Genomic DNA, 20416 nt, shown 5'->3' with positions numbered 1-20416 from the left:
TATTATGTAAAACTGCATTCAAGAAACTTATTTTTGATGTAATATATTCATATTGTAAACCATTATGTAATGGTCGTGTGTAAACGGTATATTTTAGATTATCATTATTTGATAATCTACGTAATGCTTTTTAAACCTTTATCGATAAAATAAAGGTTATGGTTGTTTTAAAAATGAATGCAGTCTTTGAAAAACGTCTCATATAGAGGTCAAAACCTCGCTACGAAATCAATTAATATGGAACGTTTATAATCAATATGAACGAGACATTTTATAAGAAACCCCATCCGAGGTACGGATGCCTTAGTACTTCGATTTTTATACAGACGAGAGGATTCTGTTATACAGACGAGAGGATTCTGTTGTGGGGATATTCTATATGCATCTTGTTAATGTCGGTTACCAGGTGTATAGATATCGATGAAATACCTAACCGTAGTGATAACTGAATTAGCTAACTAATTAATTGGCTTTATTTGGTCCAAGAACTGTATAATGTTTGATAAAGTTCCAATCTTTTTTTGCTTAAAACATTAGTTTTGTTTGGGAATGCTATTTGGAGTAATTTTATGATGATTGCGATCATTTTTTTGTTATCAGTTGATGTTAATCCTGTCTGTTTATAGTCCTCGACCTAATCTGTTTCGTTGGGGCATTATATATTATTTCAATTTTTGATTCCGTTCATCAAAATGCCCACAATTGTTCCATATTCGATCCGCCTTGTTCTTCAATCAATTCCCAAATCGTTAACTTCATCAAAGTTCATTTACCGCTATGTTCGTAATTTTTCCCAATCAACATCAATACCCAAAAAACAACAACGTGTTCGTGATCATGGATACATAATTACATGGAAATCGAGAAAAAAATGCGTGAAGTTATCAAAGTTCAAGAACTCATTCTCTCTCAACCTAACTCAATGGTCTCATCTGCTCTATCTCGTCGACTCGGATTCAAACAATTCGAAGCGGGCCGTTTTGTCCTTAAATTCCCACATATATTCGATGTTTTTGAACACCCGGTTCAAAGAATCCTTTATTGCAGACTCACACGAAAAGCCCTTACCCAAATCCAACAAGAAAAGGAAGCTTTAATCGCCCAAATTGATGATTCAGTGACTCGTTTGAGGAAGCTTCTGATGTTGTCCAACACTGGATGGATCAGGCTCGAGCATTTACGGATCGCGACCCGAGAATTTGGGTTCCCAGAGGATTTTGAGTATTCGGTAATTCTAAAACACCCGCAATATTTTCGTTTGTTTGAAGAGAGTAAGACTAAGTATGTTGAGATAGTGGAGCGGGACCCGGATCTTGGTGTTTGTGCTATCGAAAAAATTAGGGAAAAAGAATATAGAGAAAAAGGTGGAGACGCTGAAAACATATGGTTTTCGTTTATAATAAATTTTCCACCCGGGTTTAAAACCGGGAAGTATTACAAAATTGCGATTTGGAAATGGCAACGGCTTCCTTATTGGTCACCTTATGATGATGTGTCGGGTTATGATATGTGTCATACCTCCAAATAGGGCCGGAGAAATATGACTTCACAATATCAAAACACAAGTATGTATAAACGAGAACGACTCTATATGAGACTTTTTATTTGATAACCAATGTACTAAAGCAGCGGAATGTACTGAGTCATTACAACTGTATACTTTATTGTTCTATTGCAATAATATGAATATTAAAATGCGGACTCCAAATGCAGCAAAGTCCAAATAGCACACAATCTTTAGCAATCTTCACCTGAGACAAAACAAGCTTAAAGTGTCAACCAAAAAGGTTGAGTGAACAACATAGGTTTAATAATTATAACAAGTTTTTAGACCACAAGATTTAGTTATCAAAAGTAAATGCTGAAGTTATGATATCGAGACATAAACAAAGTTACCTCTGGACACCTTGAACTGTCAGTGTCGTTTAATCATTATTATGTAACCAAAGACCAACGGTCAAATGGTTAGAGACGTCACTCTCAATAGCGCTATTCACAATAACTAATCTTACCAAAATTCCAGTAATTAACGATATCATGGTAGGGATTTAGCATGAATCAAAGCATGTCATCACAGTTAAACAGTTTTCAGTTACTTGTGTCTAAGCGTAAAACAGTTTGAAAGCAAGCATGTGTCTCACCCCAAAATTTAAAATAAGTAAATAGAGAAAGTTAAAAAGTGGGGCTATGAAGTTCACCATAATAGTAGATAGATATTCCACGCAAGTTAAATGATCGGAGTGTTGAACACGGAGATCTCAACCTAGAGATATAATGTTCAATTAATTAATGTCTAATAGACATAAAGTTTGTTTATTAATATAGCAAACTATATTAACAGTGATCGTTCTCGAGAAAAGTTATATTTATAAGTGATAATATACTTAGTGTTATTAAGTGTTACTATATAATTAAGTGTATAAGTTATACTAATAATAGTATTATTATTTACTTTAATCAATTACTATGTATATCTATCATTATATGTTACATATATAATTATATCTATGTGATACATACATATATATTCTTTATTATTATTATACATGTATGTGTTCAATACTATATGATATATGTATAGTAGATGTATGTGTTACTTATATAATATTGTAAGATGGTACATGTATATTCACTTACTACTTTTTATTATTATGTTTACTAACTTATTATAATACTTACACAACACACACTCATACATACATTCACACGTACATATACATACATATATACACATACATATACACGTATGCATATATTTACACACACACACACATATATACATACAGTGTGTACATGCACATACGTACGTATGCATGCATGCATGCACATGTATTATTATTATCATTACCCTTTACTAAACATAAAATCATAAGTTTTCAACATAATAACTAGTAGTCTTGTTAGCCATAATCAATTCATAATCTTTATCTATTTTAATCTATCTTCTACACAAAGATCATGATCATATTTAACCCTAATCTTTTATTCATAAACAATTCCCTTTCATAATCTATATCATATTCGTTATTATTTACAAATCAACTATTATCATTAACTACTTATTAATCAAACACTAATCTTTCCTTATAACCAATTAATCTTCTAGTTATTCACTTATATAAAATCTTATATTCATAACCTTTATTATCTTTTAATCACATAAAATATTAACTTTTTAACATATCAACTAATCATCTTATTAGCCATAATCTATCCGTATACAATATCTTTATCTATCTTTACTAACTAGTTAATAACTTTTCCCATAAAATCATAACTTCTTAATCTTCCATCTAACCATAAAAAGTACCCATGTTAAATCTTTAACTTATTAAACTAGGTTATCATTATTCATACACATTCATAATTTGTATTCATTATCATTCTTTTAACAGACACTTCATTATCTTTTATCTCTTAATTCATCCTAATAACTAATCAAGTTCATACTTTATATCCAATAATACTTATATTTATTCATACATGTTATTCATAACTCATTAATACGTAATACTCATAATCTTTTTCATGTACATAATCTTAGTTCTTTTAATCACAATCTTATTAATAATCTTGAAATCCTTATTCCTACATAAAATCATAATCATAATACATACATGATATTCATTAACTAGTTGTAAGACCCAAATATTTCATTGTACATATGTGTAATTAAGTTATTCAAGTTGTGGGGGTTTTCGTTGTGTATTTTAAAATAGAGAAGAATCTGGACTGGGCAAACTGCGCACCGCGCGGGCCAGTGGCGCGCCGCGCCATTACGGGCTAACAGCTCATCTCTTGCTTTTAAATTAGATATTAAGGGCTTTTTGGTAATTTCACATGGGACCCGACTTTAAGGCTTTGGATCAGTTGTTGGGGTCTCATTTACTCCATTTCCATCTACCATATCACTTTCCATTAAATCCTACAGAGAGAGGAAGTTCTAGAGTGAGAGAGCTCCATTAAAGGAACAAGGGGGTTGAATCGGGTCTTAGTGCGAGTTCTAAAGTCGTTCATCTAGTCGCTAGCTACGTGGTGATTGTGTTGGTAAGTTATAAAACCTAATTTCTTACTTTAATTGTATTAAGGGTTAGAGTTTGGGTAGTGTTGCACATAAAACCCATTTGTTAGTGAATTAGGGGTTTTTTGGTGAATTTGGGTCATGTAGACTCAAAGTTGACTAACTAGGGTTTTCAAAGTATTAATTTATGTATATGAGCTTAAATTGGTTAGTCAAATTACTAGCACACTTATATATATGTAAAGGGGTGTTAAGTGGGTTAGTGGATGACCCGAAATGGGTGTGTAGACCTTAAATTGGTCAAATGGGTCAAGGTGGACCTAAGTTAGTTAATGTTTGTGATTAATGCCTAAACCTTGTTTTGAAATGTGTTTTAAACCTATCTTGGCTAATGTTAGGGTTTTGGTATGAGTTGATCCAAAATTAGGGTTAAGGGTGCAAATGGGTTGAAATTGCACTTTGGGTCAAAATGGCTTTAGAATGGTGAAAGAATTGGTTGACCAACTTGAGTTTGTGATTGATAATATGTATAATGTGATAGGTACGTTACATTGAGGTTTTGCAAGCTCGGGTATCTTTTCACAAGAGATTTTGAGGTGAGTGGAATAATTATATGTGTAGGTATATAATGTATCTATTTGTTGTAGCGTGAAATGTGTAGTGTCGAGGTGCTAAGACACCACGTTTCACGTGATGAGTGAAGCATCGAGGTGTTAAGATGCCACTAGGGGTGAAGCATCGAGGTGTTAATATGCCACCTAGGGGTGTAGTGTCGATGTGTTAAGACACCACTCCGTAAAATAATGAGTGAAGCATCGAGGTGTTAAGATGCCACTCGGGGTGAAGTACCGAGGTGTTACGGTGCCACCCTAGGGGTTAGTGATACGAGGTGTTAAGTACCCTAACGGATGTTATGAACACCGATGACGTTTTCGCGAGCGCCATTCCCTTGTACGATTGGTTAACCATGGTTATTGTGTTGTAAGTGTAACCATATTATATTATTCGAGTTATATTTATATGCGTTGCTATGCTAGCTTGTGGTATTGGAGATTTCTAGCTCGTATTCGAGATCATAAGTTAATTGTGTTGCTAGCATGTATGCAGTGTTTGAGTAAGTGATTGCAAGTAGGTATATTAAAGATGTATGTGTATAATTATTGCATTCACTAAGCGTTAGCTTACCCTCTCATTGTTTACCTTTTTATAGGTTCGGTTGTGGACAAGGGTAAGGGCATCATCTTGGATTAAAGATCCCGTTGTTGTTAGGGAACGCTTTTGGAGATTTTAGCTTTTGGAGTTTGACCGAGACTTGGGTAGTTTAATCTCAAACACCATGCTCGTAGTGTAGTTTGGTACTTAAACTTTTGATGGTCGAAACTCATATTTTGTATTAAACTTGCAACTGGGTCGTGTGGGCCCCGCTTCATAAAACTCATTTTATTAATGGAATGTGTTAGTTTTACATATTTGAATATGCTGTTAAAAGCATTTTGTCTAATTATGTCGGGAAGTGGCCAATCTTTTTGCATTTCAAGACTTTTTGGACAGACCAGATCGGCGCGCCGCGCCAGTAGCTGAACAAACAAAAAAAATTTTATTATTTTTCCGCGGGTTCGATTGTGGTTTGGTTTGGGTTGTTACAAGTGGTATCAGAGCATGGTCAAAAGGATTTAGGCGACTTGAGATAGGTGCCTAGACTCAGACTTTATTGTGTGTACGCTTTATGCGGGACTTGTAGGACTTTGGGTCAGAACGGAAATTGTTAGTGCTAGTGTTTATGTGAATTAACCATGCACTAATTGTTTTGTGTTGTTTTAGCAATCATCAAGCGAGATAGACGTGGTACTAGCGAGTTAATGCGACGTGTTCGCGTAACAACGATTAGCTACCGTTGTTACGGGTGCAAATCGTATCAAACAAGCAATGTACGACGATTGTTGAGCAATATGGGGTGGCGTGGTGTACATGTATATACTTACGTGTTATGTCATTTCGTTCTTTGTTTAACCTTTTCCGTTTTTTAGAATGAAGACGAGAAACGGACACGATAACGATATCGGAGGTACAATCGAGGACTCCGAATTCACGGCCAAGGTTGAGGCCATCTTGAAGAACTACAAGGAGGATTTTCTTGTTAGCGTGAGGAAAGTTTTCAAAGAATCGGTTGACGAGCAAATAACCGATTTAATTAATGAACGAATGAAGGCCACTGTCGAAGAGGCATTTGATGCTAGAAATGTTTATCCTCGTGGTGAAGGAGGCGAAGGGAGGCGGGACTTCCACTACAAGAACTTCAAGGATGCTCAACCCCCGATGTTTAATGGGGTGCGAGATCCGTTGAAAAGCACGTGTTGGATTTTCGATATCGAGGGGGCTTTCCGTACCGCGGAGTGTCCTCCCGAAAAGAAGGCGAGGTATGGTTCTAGTATGTTGAGGGAAGAAGCCAAGTTGTGGTGGGACGATAAAATCAATTTATATGGTGAAGAGCAATGCATGAGCTTGACATGGGAGGAGTTTAAGAAGGAATTCTTCAAAGAATACCGAACTTCTTCCGATCTTGATAGAATTCGGGACGAGTTGCACCATTTGCAACAAGGTTCAATGGACTTGGTCACACTCAAGTCTACCTTTTTGGCAAAAACTCGTTTTTGCCCGGAATATGTGGGTGACGATCACAAGCTAATGAAAGATTTCTACCGTACTTTGAATGATGAGTTCAAGGGCAAGATTAGTCGGGGTATGGCTAAGTCTTTTGATGAGTTATTTGAATTGGCTCGGGTTTTTGAGCCGGATGTTCCAAGAAAAAGCGATTTCACGTTTTCCAAAAGAAAGTTTGAAGGTTCTAGTCATTCTAACTTTTCGAATAAGAAGAACAAGAACAAGAAAGGTTCCGAGAGTGTTAATAGCGTGAAGAAGGGCGCTTCCGGGGGTTTTTCTTATACGTGCTACAATTGTGGGCAACCAGGTCATATGGCTCGTGAATGTCCTAAACCATCTTTCGGAAACAAGGTCACTTGTTTTAATTGCTGTAAAGAAGGGCATAAGAAGCCGGAGTGTCCCGATTTGCGAAACGATAATGTGAAGCGGTTAGAGAAGGCGGCGGGTACGGCTAGGGGTCGCAACTATTTGATGACCAATGATGAAGCCAAACAATCGAACGAAGTTGTCTCAGGTACTTTCATGGTTAATTCTAATCCGGCAAGGATTCTTTTCGATAGCGGTGCAAATTTGTCGTTTGTGTCTCCTAAATTTGTGCCTAAACTTAATTGACCGTTAGCTAAGTTAAGTCGTCCAGTAGAAGTCGAAATAGCGGACGACAAGACGGTGCTAGTGGTCGATGTGTGTAAAAATTGTGATGTTGTGTTTGGTGCCGAAAACTTTAAGATAGATCTCATTCCGATGACCTTGGGCGATTTTGATATTGTTGTGGGTATGGATTGGCTCGATCGTAATAGAGCCGATATTGCATGCCATGAAAAATTTATTCGTGTGAAGACCCCAAGTGGAGGAGAGTTAATTATTCATGGTGATAAGCATAGAAGACTTGTGCCGATATGCACTTTTGCACGGGCACGTCGTCTCCTCGATAGTGGTGGCATGGTTTTTCTTGCCCATATTGTTAATACTCGTGATGAGCCACCACCCATTCGTGAAATTCCGGTGGTTAGTGAATTCGAAGACGTTTTTTCGGACGAGTTACCAGGTGTTCCTGCGGAAAGACAAGTTGAATTTCGCATTGAGTTGGTTCCGGGGGCTACCCCCATTGCTAAAACTCCTTATCGTTTAGCACCGACAGAAATGCAAGAGTTGTTAAATCAAACCCAAGAGTTGCTTGAGAAGGGTTTTATTCGACCGAGTGCTTCGCCATGGGGCGCTCCGATTTTATTCGTAAAGAAGAAGGATGGTAGTATGCGGATGTGCATCGATTATCGGGAGTTAAATAAAGTGACGATCAAGAATCGTTATCCATTACCACGGATTGACGATTTGTTTGACCAACTCCAAGGTGCAACGTATTTCTCTAAAATCGACCTACGATCCGGCTATCACCAAATGCGGGTCCGTGAGGAATACATCGAGAAAACGGCTTTTCGAACGCGTTATGGACATTTTGAGTTTGTGGTTATGCCTTTTGGTCTTACGAATGCACTGGCGGCATTCATGGACCTTATGAACCGAGTGTGCCAACCTATGTTGGACAAGTCGATAATTGTGTTCATCGATGATATACTTGTTTATTCGAAGAGTATGAACGAACATGAACGTCATTTGCGTGAAGTATTGAAGACGTTACGAAAGGAGAAGTTGTATGCTAAGTTCTCCAAATGTGAATTTTGGCTAAGGGAGGTTCAATTCCTTGGCCACATTGTGAACAAAGACGGTATTCAAGTAGATCCGGGGAAGATAGAGACGGTGAAGAGTTGGAGACAACCGACTACGCCTACGGAAGTCTGAAGTTTTCTCGGATTGGCTAGTTATTATCGTCGGTTTATCCAAGACTTTTCTAAGATCGCTTCTTCAATGACGAAATTGACCAGGAAGAACGCGAGGTTTAATTGGGAGAACGAACAAGAAATTGCTTTTCAATTGCTAAAAGAGAAGTTGTGTCAAGCTCCGGTGTTAGTGTTGCCGGAAGGAGTGGAAGACATGACGGTTTATTGTGATGCTTCGTTAAATGGGCTCGGGTGTGTTCTGATGCAAAGAGGTAAAGTCATCGCTTATGCCTCTCGACAATTAAAGGAACACGAAACGAGATATCCGACTCATGATCTTGAGTTGGCGGCGGTGGTTCATGCGTTAAAAATTTGGCGCCATTACTTGTATGGTGTCAAGAGTACGATTTATTCGGATCATAAGAGTTTGAAACATCTCTTTAATCAACGAGATTTGAATTATCATCAACGTAGGTGGATGGATGTGGTGAAAGATTATGATTGTGAAATACTTTATCATCCGGGCAAGGCGAATGTGGTCGCGGATGCGTTAAGTCGAAAGAGTCATCACCCGGCGTTACGATTGGGATTGTTACGTATGATTATTACTAACGATTTTCTTGAAAAATTTGGTGTGATTCAAATAGAGGCTTACGTTCACAACAAGCATGCGGAGCGAATTGTGGGACAATCGGAATTCATTACTATGGGTTCGCGTGGTTTGTTGTCTTTTCAAGGAAGGGTGTGGGTGCCTAAGATGGGTGATTACCGGCGGGTGCTACTTGATGAAGCACATAAGTCAAAGTATTCCATTCATCCGGACGCGACGAAAATGTATCATGATTTGAGGAAGGATTATTGGTGGCCGGGCATGAAACGTGATGTTGTAAAGTATGTTGAGCAATGCGTCACGTGTTTGCAAGTTAAGGCCGAGCACCAAAAGCCGTATGGTAAGTTACAACCGTTAGAAATCCCGAAATGGAAATGGGAGCACATTACCATGGATTTCATTACAAAGTTACCTAAAACGGCAAGAACTCAATTTGATTCAATTTGGGTGATAGTTGATCGATTGACGAAAAGTGCTTTGTTTCTTCCCATTAAGGAAGCGATATCGTCGGAGACCTTGGCTAAGTTGTTTATCAAGGAAGTCATCTCTCGACACAGAGTTCCTATATCTATTATTTCGGATCGAGATACTCGTTTTACATCTCGGTTTTGGGAAAAGTTTCATGAAGATATGGGTACACAATTGAAATTGAGCACAGCGTATCATCCTCAAACGGACGGTCAAATCGAACGTATGAATCAAACTTTGGAGGATATGTTACGGGCGTGTATTATTGATTTTGGTGGTAGTTGGGACGAGCACTTACCTTTGGTGGAATTCTCGTACAATAATAGTTATCATACTAGTATCGGGATGCCGCCATATGAGATGCTTTATGGGCGTAGGTGTCGAACCCCGATTTGTTGGGGTGAAGTGGGACAAAAGGAAATCGAGAGTACCGATTTGGTCTTCGAGACGAATAGCAAAATTGATATGATTCGGGAGCATTTTAAAAAGGCTCAAGATAGGCAAAAGTCGTATGCCGACAAACGTAGAAGAACGATCGAATTTCAAGAAGAGGACATGGTGATGCTTAAGGTTTCGCCATGGAAGGGTATTATTCGATTTCGAAAACGGGGAAAGTTAGCTCCTCGGTTTATTGGACCATTTAAGGTTTTAGCTCGTGTTGGTGAAGTCGCGTATCGTTTGGAATTACCCGAAGAGCTTGCGGGGATCCATAATACATTTCATGTTTCCCATCTCCGTAAGTGTCTCGCGGATGATTCATCTTGGGTACCATTAGACGAGATTGAGCTAAATAATAAGTTAGAGTATATTGAGGAACCGATTGCCATACTCGATGAGAAGGTCAAAAGGTTGAGACATAAAGAGGTTAGGACCTTTAAAGTTCAATGGCGTCGTAGCAAAGGTTCCGAGTTTACTTGGGAGCCCGAAGAGTTCGTGTTGGTTTATATTCCTTCTTGTCATGCGGCTTGGATTGCGAGGACGCAATCCGAATAAGTGGGGGAGAGTTGTAAGACCCAAATATTTCATTGTACATATGTGTAATTAAGTTATTCAAGTTGTGGGGGTTTTCGTTGTGTATTTTAAAATAGAGAAGAATCTGGACTGGGCGATCTGCGCGCCGCGCGGGCCTGTGGCGCGCCGCGCCATTACGGGCTGACAGCTCATCTCTTGCTTTTAAATTAGATATTTTAAGGGCTTTTTGGTAATTTCACATGGGACCCGACTTTAAGGCTTGGGATCAGTTGTTGGAGTCTCATTTACTCCATTTCCATCTACCATATCACTTTCCATTAAATCCTAGAGAGAGAGGAAGTTCTAGAGTGAGAGAGCTCCATTAAAGGAAGAAGGAGGTTGAATCGGGTCTTAGTGCGAGTTCTAAAGTCGTTCATCTAGTCGCTAGCTACGTGGTGATTGTGTTGGTAAGTTATAAAACCTAATTTCTTACTTTAATTGTATTAAGGGTTAGGGTTTGGGTAGTGTTGCACATAAAACCCATTTGTTAGTGAATTAGGGGTTTTTGGGTGAATTTGGGTCATGTAGACTCAAAGTTGACTAACTAGGGTTTTCAAAGTATTAATTTATGTATATGAGCTTAAATTGGTTAGTCAAATTACTAGCACACTTATATATATGTAAAGGGGTGTTAAGTGGGTTAATGGATGACCCGAAATGGGTGTGTAGACCTTAAATTGGTCAAATGGGTCAAGGTGGACCTAAGTTAGTTAATGTTTGTGATTAATGCCTAAACCTTGTTTTGAAATGTGTTTTAAACCTATCTTGGCTAATGTTAGGGTTTTGGTATGAGTTGACCCAAAATTAGGGTTAAGGGTGCAAATGGGTTGAAATTGCACTTTGGGTCAAAATGGCTTTAGAATGGTGAAAGAATTGGTTGACCAACTTGAGTTTGTGATTGATAATATGTATAATGTGATAGGTACGTTACATTGAGGTTTTGCAAGCTCGGGTATCTTTTCACAAGAGATTTTGAGGTGAGTGGAATAATTATATGTGTAGGTATATAATGTATCTATTTGTTGTAGCGTGAAATGTGTAGTGTCGAGGTGCTAAGACACCACGTTTCACGTGATGAGTGAAGCATCGAGGTGTTAAGATGCCACTCGGGGTGAAGCATCGAGGTGTTAAGATGTCACCTAGGGGTGTAGTGTCGAGGTGTTAAGACACCACTCCGTAAAATAATGAGTGAAGCATCGAGGTGTTAAGATGCCACTCGGGGTGAAGTACCGAGGTGTTAAGGTGCCACCCTAGGGGTTAGTGATACGAGGTGTTAAGTACCCTAACGGATGTTATGACCACCGATGGCGTTTTCGCGAGCGCCATTCCCTTGTACGATTGGTTAACCATGGTTATTGTGTTGTAAGTGTAAGCATATTATATTATTCGAGTTATATTTATATGCGTTGCTATGCTAGCTTGTGGTATTGGAGATTTCTAGCTCGTATTCGAGATCATAAGTTAATTGTGTTGCTAGCATGTATGCGGTGTTTGAGTAAGTGATTGCAAGTAGGTATATTATATATGTATGTGTATAATTATTGCATTCACTAAGCGTTAGCTTACCCTCTCGTTGTTTACCTTTTTATAGGTTCAGTTGTGGACAAGGGTAAGGGCATCATCCTGGATTAAAGATCCCGTTGTTGTTAGGGAACGCTTTTGGAGATATTAGCTTTTGGAGTTTGACCGAGACTTGGGTAGTTTAATCCCAAACACCATGCTCGTAGTGTAGTTTGGTACTTAAACTTTTGATGGTCGAAACTCATATTTTGTATTAAACTTGCAATTGGGTCGTGTGGGCCCCGCTTCGTAAAACTCATTTTATTAATGGAATGTGTTAGTTTTACATATTTGAATATGCTGTTAAAAGCGTTTTGTCTAATTATGTCGAGAAGTGGCCAATCTTTTTCGCATTTCAAGACTTTTTGGACAGACCAGATCGGCGCGCCGCGCGGGGTTCTGCGGCGCCGCGCCAGTAGCTGAACAAACAAAAAAAAAATTTATTATTTTTCCGCGGGTTCGATTGTGGTTTGGTTTGGGTTGTTACACTAGTTCAACTTATCCCATTACATTTAATTTATTATAACCATTCTTATTAAACATAATGCTTGTTCTTATGATCATTCTTTTTACACATTCACTAACCACCTACATCTTGATCATACTTAATACTTATATTCAATAATCATCTTTATTAAACCTCATAACACTTATAACATAACCTAAATGTAATTGATTTAAAAGTAAGATTGAACTAGGGTTATTTAGTTATACCTTAGGGTTTAAGATCAAGAATGGGTTCTGGTTGGGGTGCGAAAACAGACAGGAAAACAGCAGCAGCAAAAAAATTACGACCCAAAAGGTGGGTCTGTTTGGGTCAGAATACTCGACAGAAACACAACAGCAAAGGGATCTCTTTTGGGCTGGTTGATCACGCAAGAACAGAAGAAAAACAAGCAACAACAATTAAACTTCAAAGGCTGTTGTGGGTCGAATAATACAGCAGGATCAAAGGCATACTTACTTGATTTTCCTGGATGTTTTGGACTGAACAGGCGAGTTGTAAGCAGGAAGAAGTGGCGGTTTGCAGGCTGAGTTGGATGATGATTTTATTCGACTGAAAAAGAGCTGAATAGCAGGTGATTTAGTCGACTGCTTTATTGAGAGAATGCAAGAGTTAGGATCGACTATTTTGCAGTTGGTTTAGGGAGAATAATCTTGGAAGATCTTGAGGGTATTTATAGTTTGATTAGTTTCCTAAATGCTCTCTAGTTACTTGGAGATCAAGTACTCTAATTAGAGTTGAACTAGGATGAGAAAGATTAGAGGTTAAGTTTGATTTTCCTAAAAAAAAAATCCCACAGCCGATTTGTTTCTGTTATATCATGTATATTTATTTAATTTTTTTTTTTAAACGGCATTAGCCTTTTATAACCATATATTCTCTTTTTTTTTTTTTTTACGGTTATACTTATTTATTTAGGTATTTTATATATTTTCTTTTATTATTATTATTATTATTATTATTATTATTATTAATATTGTAAATATTAGGGTTACATTTATTTAAATACATCTTATTTGTTTATTTGTACCTAACTTTTATTAATTTTGATTAGTTCCAATTAGTTTGTAGTAATTTTTAAAGGTTAAGAAATATCATTTTTAATAATACTTATAGCTTTATAAATATAAAACACAAATGCATAAACTTTACATAACAGAAAATATTGATCAAAAGTTAATATTTAATCAAAGTTTATTAAATAAAGTTCATGAATACAAGTAATCCTATTAATGGAACAATTAAAACAGAAATGAAAAATTGAGGGTCGTCATAATATGAGGTCACTCGAAGTTCAAAAAAGAATGGAGAAAAGGGCGATCGGGATGATTCAGAAATTTTATCGTTAACGGTTGAAAAGAAAATTAGTTTAGAGAGAATTGCACATTTTAGGGTTACTATGGATTTACCTAAAAAGCTTAAGGATTTTCTTTTACAGCATCAGGGTATATTTTATATATCTACAAGGGGTAATTATGGAAAGTTGCATACGATTTTTCTTAGAGAGGCGTATTATAAGGGTGAGTTGATTGAACCGAATGAGTTGTATTTGGCTCGTAGGAATTTGGCTAAGTTGATTACGTTGAGAAGACCTAATAATGATCATGAGCTTGTTTATTATAGGAGGAAAAATGATAGTAATCGTTTTGATGATGTCGATCGAGATCATCAAATGAAACGTGTTCGTGACCACGGATACGATATTTAGAGCTGATTTCTAATAAGATATGTGTTGGTCTAATTGGGTTTAGAATGTGGAATCGGTTGAAAGAAACCGAATGATTATTATTAAAAAAAGATACTCAGAATAATTTGAATTGATGCAGAGATGTAAATTTGGAAATGTTTTGATGTTCCAAAAAAAAAAAAAAAATGTAAAATGTAAATTTGGAAATGATAGGAGATATAGGTTGTTACCATATAATTTCATACTCGTTTAATATCTTTTAATTTGTAGCAAAATCTCAACTAAACATAAAAGATTTATAAATATTTATCTTTACTTTGAAGTTTTGTTTATAAATACTTATCAGTCCATTATTTCCCTTTGTATTTATATTCACCGACAATAATTGAACTCGTGAAGAAAAATGGGAGGTGCTACAAGTAAACAGGTATTACATCACTCTTTGTTATATGAAATAATACTATACTATATTATTAATTTTATATATATATATATATATATATATATATATATATATATATATATATATATATATATATATATATATATATATATATATATATATAGGGTAAGGATCCAGCGCTAAGTGGGTGTTGGTGGGATAAGGGGATAAGTGATTTTGTGATTTTTATATCTCGAGTTCTACAGCTCCTATTTCAAAAAAAAAAATTGCTGGTATCTATTTTCAGTGTGCAGATTCAGAAAATTATTTTTTTTTTCAACTGGAGCGTTAAGATGCATCTGATGCATGTTAACCGCTGTTTTGATGTTGTTTGATGCATGTTAACTCCGCTGTTTTGATGTTGTTTGATGCATGTTAACTGTCTTTCATGCAGCAGATGCATCTTAACAAAAAACAAAGAAAAAATGACTTTTGATTAAAAAAAACAGTGTTTAAGGTTTAGTAATTAGGGTTTAGAAATTAGGGTTTTAGAACGAGTTTTTAAACGAACGGTTTAGAGTTTAGGGTTGAGGGTTTACGGAGTAAACCCGAAAACCCTAAACCCTAACCCCTAAACTCTAAATCGGGCTAAATCCTAAAAAAAAACTCAAAAAACCCACAAAAAACGTTAACATGCATCAGGTGCATTTTAAGCTCATGTTGAAAAAAAAAAAAAAAAAAAAAATTCTAAATCTACACAATGTCAGTAGATCACGGAAATTTTTTTTTTTAAATTGAAGCTCTAATGAAAAAGATATAAAAATATCATTTTACTTATCCCATTATTCCAAAAAAGTCACTTATCCCTTGATCTCTCTCCTATATATATATATATATATATATATATATATATATATATATATATATATATATATATATATATATATATATTGAGTAAAGTTCATATATATTATATATATGTTGAAGAGTTTATTGAAAAAGTATACACTATTTTTTATTATTTATTATATGAAATAAAAATAATAAATAATATTATATTATACTGTTGAAGAGTTTATTAGAGAAGAATATAGTTATGCAAATAATTGATTGTTCGAACATAATAGTTTACCTTTTCTTATATATTCTTATATATGTTTTTCCCACTTTATAAACTTTTTAGTCACTTTTCTTATATATTCTTATATTCAGTTGCAAAAAAACACGTAAATCACTTTTGGTTCTTGCCCTGGTTCTAGTCATGTTTGCAACACTAGTTCTGGTTCAGGAGGTTGTTTGGTAATGTTCAAAGAAAAAAACAATCAAACAATTTTTATATAAGTGATGTTTTCATTGTTCTAATAGTATGTTAAATGAAAAGTAAATTAAAAATTATTTTAATTTATTTTGTGTGTCATACTTAATCTATGATTGAGTTTGTTAATTAAAATTATAATACAGGTTCATACATGTACAACGTCTTCTGAAAAAGGTGAATTCGTACTGAATGTTAAAGGAATATCAAAGAAAGCTGCAGATGAATGGTTTAAGAAACACCTAAGTCACATTACATTTACATGTAGAAAATGTGCTAAAGAGAAACAGGATTCTCATAAATGTGAAGATCATCCGAAACCTCAATTCGATAAAAAGATATGTCGTGATGAACATTGTAAGGTTCACTATAACAAACACAAATGTGAAGATCATCCGAAACCTCAAGTCGATAAAAAGATATGTCGTGATGAACGTTGTAAGACTCACTATGACAAACAGATTATGCTACCGCCAAAAGTAAAGAATGTTGAACCGCCACCTATGATGCCCTTTTTTGACCAGGTGCAACCAGGGCCGATGTATCCCCCCATGGCAACCGAACCTATTGGTGTATCATTCGATGCCACCACCACCATAGCTACTACCTGATGAGGAATTTTCGGAGTTCACTTTTTCTAACTTGGGAGGATATAATCGTCAATGGTAATTAAGTAATTGTTTAAGTGATGAATAAGTTTTAGAGTGTTTGAAATGTAATGTCAAGTCATTGCAATTGTTTAGTTAAACATTTAATTAAACGTTTATAGTTTTAAGCAAAAGAAGAAAAAAAATTATTTAGCTTAGTTGTTTTTTTATATTTTATTTTTATCTCGCACAATTATCTAATTGCGTTGGAGAACCAGGTGAATGAGCTGGTTTAATTAAATTGTTTAAATAAATATGAAACATGTCTTAAAATGGCATAGAGCATTATAAACATGATACATAAGGGTGTCTATATGTTTATTTTCAAATGGTTCAACGATATCTAACTAACGTATTTTACAATGCTTATAAAACATATATTTTAGTTAAATTCAAGTTGATAAAAGATCACCATGGAAATTTAATAAGCTTTTTTTTTTTTTTACGGCCAAAAAATCAATAAATAAAAGCAAAAATGTTCCCTAACAAGGCGCTAAAGGAAAAATTACAAGGGCATAGCGAGCCATAAGTTCCAATTAGAAACTAGATGACCCCTATTTTTGATCCAACGAAAAACAAGTAAACGAATACAATCAAAAATACTACTTCTAGAACAAAAAGATTCATTGAAAACGAGACCATTTCTAAATCTCCATAAAGCCCAAAGTAACGTGACCACGGAAGCAATGACTCGATTCATATTCGTAGCCGATAATCGAACCCCCTCGAGCCAATCAATAAACGTATCCCATGAGGAATAAACCGGCATATCACAATTAAGCCAAACCCGCAGCTTACGCCAAACATCTCTAGCGAAAGAACAATGAAAGAAAACATGATCCTGCGTTTCTACCCCATTATTACAAACGGGGCAAACTATAGTATTAATCTCTACCCCTTTCGCAGAAAGATTCCAACGAACAGGTAACGAACCTGACCGTAGTCTGTATAGAAAAATATTAACCTTTCGAGGAAGAAAAGTATACCAAGTAGTGGTAACCGTTGATGAAGGAAGCAGAGCCTGGTCCAAATGAACACGAGCAATCTTGACCGAAAACACGCCATCAGAAGCTAAAGTAAACTCCCAACGATCTTCATTATCATTCATAACAACAGAGTCAATCATAGATAAAAGATCCCTGAACAACAACTCATTTCGGCCACCAACAGGATCCCTAGACCAAGACCACTGCCAGAAACCATTTCGCCTTTTATCAGCAATAACACTCTCTTTATGAATCTCTAAATGAAACAGACGATTAAATCTAACAGAAAGAGGCGTATCACCGCACCAAGTGTCTAGCCAAAAACGAATATTGGAACCTGACCCTACTTTCATGCGAAAACAATCAGTAGGAATTAGACCCTTATCTGCCGAAGTATTACAAGTTTGGACGATAGAATTCCAAACCGAAGCAGTCGAAACAGATGAGCTAAAAAAACAAGGGCCATGAATCGATTTTATAACATTAACCCATAAATCATTCGGTTTAGTATGGTACCTCCAACGCCACTTGAGAAGTAAAGCAGCGTTAAAAGCCTTAAGACTCCCAACATTTAAACCCCCACGATCAAAAGGAGCTAAAATGCGGTCCCATTTAATCCAAGCCATCTTTTTAACCAAAACGTTACCACCCCAAAAAAATCTAGCACGAATTGCTTCTAGCGTTTTCAAAACTTTTTCGGGACATTTGAAAAACGATAAAAAATAAATCCCAGGACTCCCCATAACAGATTTGATCAACGTCAATCTCCCACCAGACGAAATTAAACTCGCCTTCCAAGTAGAAAGTTTAACACGAAACTTATCAATTAACGAATCCCAGTTTCTAATCAATTTCATATTAGCTCCAATAAGAATACCAAGATAATCAGTTGGGAAAGTACCAACTCTAGCACCCGAGGTCGTGGCAAAAGCATTAAGATCATTACTCTCCACGCCAATACCGAAGATGAGAGATTTAGAAACATTAATTCGTAACCCTGAAACCAAATAGAAAATCTCAAGAATCTCAAGAATTCTATTAAACTCCCGAAAATTCCAATCCGAAAAGATAATAACATCATCCGCATAAATAAAGTGAGAAAGACGAATACTATCCAACCCAACTTTAATGCCACTAATAAGATTACACTCCATAGCCCGCTTGAATGCTAAATGAAGACCTTCCATAACAATTATGAACAAAAACGGACTTAAAGGGTCACCTTGACGCAACCCCCTTTTGATATCAAACTCTCGGGTGGGACTTCCATTAACAAGGACGGACGTTTTAGAAGACTTGAGGCACCCCAACACCCAGCTGCACCATTTTTCGCCAAATCCTAAAGAGGATAACATAAACATAAGATAGTCCCAATTGACCGAGTCATATGCCTTTTCAAAATCCACCTTGAATAATAACATCTTTTTATTCACTTTCTTATACCACGCTATGATCTCAGACAACATCATCGGACCGTCAAGAATCTGACGACCAGCAATAAAAGCCGATTGGACCGGGCTAATAAGTTTATCAATAACAGATAACATCCGATTCGTCATGATTTTCGTAACAATTTTATAAAAGAAACCCACCAACGAAATAGGACGAAAATCAGTAATAAGAACCGGATTCTGCACCTTTGGAATTAAAGAGAAAAACGCTGATTTCGCACCCTGAGGCATATACATCTTCGAGAAAAACAACCGAATATCCCTGCAAATATCCAAATGAAAAATATCCCAAAAATGTTTAATGAAACGAAAAGTAATACCGTCAGGACCTGGCGCTTTCGAACTACCACAATCCCAAACAGCTCGCTTAATTTCCGTATCATCAATATCAGCCTCCAACAAATTGGCCTCGTCAACAGTAAGTTTATAATTAGGATCAGTGGACCCAAAAGTAGCACCTGAATTATGAACATCAAACTTTCTTCTATAGAATTCGAAAAACTTATTTTTGATAGTGCAAGGATCGACTTCCCAAACTCCATCAACCATCAGACCTTGAATCTGTTGAACACTACGTTTATGTTTTAAACTACAATGAAAAAACTTAGAGTTTTCATCCCCCTCAACGTCCCATCTGACTCTAGATTTTTGTAACAAATCACAATACTCGAATTTGGACAACTCTTCATTTTCATTGAATAATTTGTTTCTCAAGTCAATCTGCTCCGGATTAGATGACCCCGCATCAATGAGAACATCGATGTCGTTTATTTGTTGAGAATTCTGTTTCAATCGGCACGCCTCTACTGATCTGGACGAATGGATCCAACCCTTTAAATGTGATTTCAAAAGTCTAAATTTAGCAATAATATCCAAATTCTGATTCGATTTAACCGTGTCCCAAGCATTCCTGACCGTAGTATCGAAGTCATCTCTAGCGAACCAAGAATCAAATATTTTAAAATAAGTTGGCCCGAAATCAACCTTGTCTTGAAATAAAAATATTGGAGCATGATCTGAGTATCCTCGAGCTAGCACAGTACCCTATTCCAAATAAGTCTTCACTACAACAAAAAGAACTCTGGTGTGCATCAACTAACGAGTCTTGATTAAATAACATAAAAGGAGTAGTACACGTTACCGAATGTCCAGACAACTGATTCCCCGGACGGTCATTATGTTCCTGTGTGTAACCAGGAGGATAAGATAGGCTATTTGACCCTTCACTCATATTTTGCTGATCCAATTTCTCATCAACATATTTGGATGTCAATTTATCATTGACATTGCCGCAAACCGAACCATCCACTTGGGACTGTTTCTTGCTCGTATCTGAA

General features: G+C 36.2%; 1 pseudogene; it reads left to right on the top strand.

Moving 5' to 3' along the window:
* Positions 1-785: 785 nt before the first annotated feature.
* Positions 786-14319, top strand: LOC139869090 (protein ROOT PRIMORDIUM DEFECTIVE 1-like; annotated as a pseudogene).
* The last annotated feature ends 6097 nt before the right edge of the window (positions 14320-20416 follow it).

This window comes from Rutidosis leptorrhynchoides, chromosome 9, assembly GCF_046630445.1.
Source record: "Rutidosis leptorrhynchoides isolate AG116_Rl617_1_P2 chromosome 9, CSIRO_AGI_Rlap_v1, whole genome shotgun sequence".
Classification (NCBI taxonomy): Eukaryota; Viridiplantae; Streptophyta; class Magnoliopsida; order Asterales; family Asteraceae; genus Rutidosis; species Rutidosis leptorrhynchoides.
The sequence above is the reverse complement of the archived record's forward strand: the minus strand, read 5'-3'. Positions and strand labels throughout refer to the sequence as shown.